Genomic DNA, 3,897 nt, shown 5'->3' with positions numbered 1-3,897 from the left:
ACAGAATGCATCCCACAGGTGTGAACACCATTGTTTCCTCCTGGGTGCAGCTTCAGTGTAGAGTAGTGCAGGTAGAGTAGCTAGAGTAAACCTATTCAATAAACTGTTGAAAGTTGAGAAAACACAAATTGAAATCCCTTTGATTTAGGCCCTTAGTGTCACCATTAGTCAGAAACAATTTGAAGGCACACAACAACAACAACAACAAAAGTTACAGGATCTAAAACCTTATAATTCAAAATTATATTTATCTGTTTAAGAATGTAAGAATCGTTCTGTTGAGTAGGTTAAAATACAAATATGTACAGCATTTGGGTTACACAGTGGACAGCCAGATACTTATTTGGGAATCACAGTCTTATGAACAGTTTAGTTCTCTTTTAGTGTTGACTTCTAGGTAAAGAACATTGCAGGCTTGTTTGCAATGTTTTATTTGTAATGGATAATTAGATAAGTGAGGATAACAGATATTTTTTGAAAAATTATAAATGTTTGCAATCACTTTTTTTCAATCCTTGTGAACAAGATATAGTAGCATTTGATCTTCTAGACAATTAATAAGGATATATTGTAGAAAGAATGGAAATTGTGGTTAACTAGAGAGCCTAGATTGACTGTTTTATTGTGTGCCTTCAAGTCATTTACAACTTATGGCAACCTAAGGCAACACTTTCATGGGGGTTTCTTGGCAAGATTTGTTCAGAGGTTTGCCATTGCCTTCCCTGGAGACTGAGATCATTTGAGTTGCCCGAGGTTTCATGGCCAGGTGGGAACTGAATCCTGGTCTCCAGAGTTGTAGTCAAACTGCTACACCATGCTACAGATGTCTAAATAATTGTTAAAAAGGAGACGTGAAGTCATTTTTGGGTTTTGTTTTGTTTTTCCTTTCTCTTTTTCTTCCCTTTCCCCCACTTCCTTTTTCATTTTCTTATATAGTGGCAGCTTTATGTATTCTGAAAAAATTAAATAAAATTATTTAAAAAATATTTTAAAGTTGATCTTTTGTACTTTAGCTATGTTGTATTGGTTTCAATTTGTAACTTGTTTTTTGAGTCCTAATTTTAGAAATTTTACTTGGTGGTAATAATGATAATCAATAGAATCAGAGCAATGAAAAATAAAACTGTAGATTATAGCATTTTTTTTTTCTGTTGGGGGTGGGGGGAATCAAAAGAACATCTACTAGTTTTCGATAATAAAAAATGTACTTTAAGTTAGAAGGCCTGTCTATGAAGTGCCATTTGGGCTGCATGCCAGCATTAGATCTTCAAAGTTATTTAAAATGTCTTTCTTTAAGCATCTGTGTAATCTCAAACTTGTTAGGATCCTGGGAATAGCAAAGATTCATACAAGATGTACTGGGTTGGAGGACTCCATAAGAATGCCAAGACTTATGATGTTCACACTGTTAATGGTTTTGATTGAAAGAAACCATAATTCAGAGCTATGGCAAAGTTTTCCTGTAAGAATTGGTACAGGTTCATTGCCTGTTTGGTTGATTTCATGCTCTGGAGTTCTTCAGTGCTCTGCACATATGGAAATCTTATGGCCACCAACATTTCACAGAGGAAATCCAGGGCATGTGTGGCCCAGCAGCAATGTTGGTCAAGGCACCAAACTTTATTAATGAGGAAGAACACACCAGCTAGGAGAGACTGCAGCAGTTTGCTTTTGCCTGTCTACAAGAAAGGGCAAAATTCAGTCCCCTCCTCTCCTCTCTCCCTTGCTGAGCTGACTACAAACTACATTTGTACTTTGAACTCAGTTTGCAACAACTGAAGTAAGACAAAGACAAAGGACAAAAGAGAGAGGAGAAAGAAATTGGAACATTTTAAAAGCAGTTGAAAAGGTGGAACAGATTAATTGGCACTGTTGGAGGGTATCAAATTTGTCTGCTAAGAGATGTATACTTTTGCTCTGAGCATATATTTTAGGTCAAGAAGTTAATTTCTTCTTTTAGCCTGATTGTATAATATTCCTGTTATGTTGCCCTGTGTTACCTAAGTTATTTGTTGCTGTCTGACTCCTTTGTAAATACATCTTCACAATTTAATTTGTATTTTCCATGTGCATCAGTAAAATACGGTCAGTTCTAAACCCACCATCCTGTTGCTTGCTTGTTGCTACAAAAACTATACTCTGCCATGAAGCTTTGGAGAAAAGCAGCAAGTAACTTCCTTAGTTGTACGCTCCAAAGATATCCTGTGAGGGGTCAATTGTTTTTCAATGAGCTGGACAGAGGGGATAGTGGCAGTCTGCCTTGCAGGATTGATGGGTAAATCTAATTTCTCTTTTCAGGAGTTACTTGATATTGGGTGGAATTGGTCAACAACTTGAATGGGCATTCTGCACTGAGGTAAAGAACGTAAAAGGATTCAGGTCCTGACTTCAGTCTCATAAATCTTCATACCCTTTTGAGATCCCTCATGTATTGGTTTTTCCGCAACAACAGCTTCCTATATTTTATATACACATTCTTTAATAGCTAGCTGCAGAAACCATACAACTCCACGAAAACCAGAGCTAGGAAGAATATGATCCGGAGGTTATGTACAGTCCCCAAGGCTGTTTTCACAATCTTTGATCTCTCCAGGCTCCATGGACCCTCCTTTTTCTGACTCCCTCAAAACAGTGAATTGGTACTTTTCAAAGCATCCAGGAATTGCAGTTTACTCTTTTAAATGGTTTGCAGACCCCCTGCCACCATGAGTTTAACATCAAAAAATGCCCAATTTTCAAAACCAGAAGTGGACTTTGCAAAGGTCTCTGTGTCATTTTTTGGGTTTCAGGGGAAGAAAACTGGCCCCTGAAACTATTGTACTTACCCACATCTGACATAAGTAATTCAGAAGTCAAAATGCAATTAGATTTCTAATGTTTTTACCATAATCTTATTGCTCTCTTGTAAATATATATTTATATAGGCCAGAGGCCACTCAAGTTGCCCTCATACTTGGAATCTGGGTATTTCACAGTATTACTAAGAAATGTTCAAATAGACAGTTTTTTTAATCTAAGGGAACAATATACTGTTTCTTATTCAAAACGCAGCTTGTCTATTTAAGTATTTATAGAAATATCTAGCTGGCATTTGCAAATATACATTCATTTATAACCCAGCCAACATGAAATGAACATTTGTGGTTTTGAATGTGAAACATTTGGTTGACTCAAGATATATATTGTTTTATTCATAAATTAATGATGATTTGATTTAAATTGCTCACTTTCCCACCCAAGTATAGTTGATGCTTATTTATACCGATGTTGAATAGGACATTAACTCTGAGGACATTAACTCTGAAAATTACTATTGTGGAATAAGATAGATTCTACAGTACCAACAAAATGGCAATGAAAATGAATCACTCCACTTTCACTCCATTCCAAAATGCAAGTTGCCCTTAGGCTGAAGAATTTTTAAAAAGGTTTATTAATTTGCTTGTGGGCTCATAAAATCTGTAACCAAAAAGGTGAATGCTTATTTTCACAGGTAGTGCCCAGATGTTTGAGGCAAGCAACTTAAGTTTCTTAGGCAACTATCTTATTCATTATTATCTCAGATCCACTGAACCAAGTAAGGTTTACTTTTTAAGCATGTAACACTGTATTATATTTTATTGCCCCAGAATTAACTCTGAAAAAAATGGAATAATTTCTATGACACATGACACAAATTAATTAGAATTTTGTTACTACAGGGCTACTCTTTTTTACTAACAGAAACCGTTCTTTAATCCAAAACAGCAACTTGGCAGCAAAGAAAAATAGCTCACAAAAGAACATGGTTGAGCTAAAAAAAATTAATTTTAATTTTAAAATTAAAACATCTCTCTCTATATATGGCTTTATACTTCCAATTAATAATTAAACAAAACAAAGCTGAGAACACTAAAA

The sequence above is a fragment of the Sceloporus occidentalis genome, unplaced genomic scaffold (genome assembly GCF_023333645.1).
Source record: "Sceloporus occidentalis isolate IW3139 unplaced genomic scaffold, rSceOcc1.0.p SCAF_5, whole genome shotgun sequence".
In the NCBI taxonomy this organism is placed as follows: Eukaryota; Metazoa; Chordata; class Lepidosauria; order Squamata; family Phrynosomatidae; genus Sceloporus; species Sceloporus occidentalis.
Note: the sequence above shows the minus strand (reverse complement) of the source record.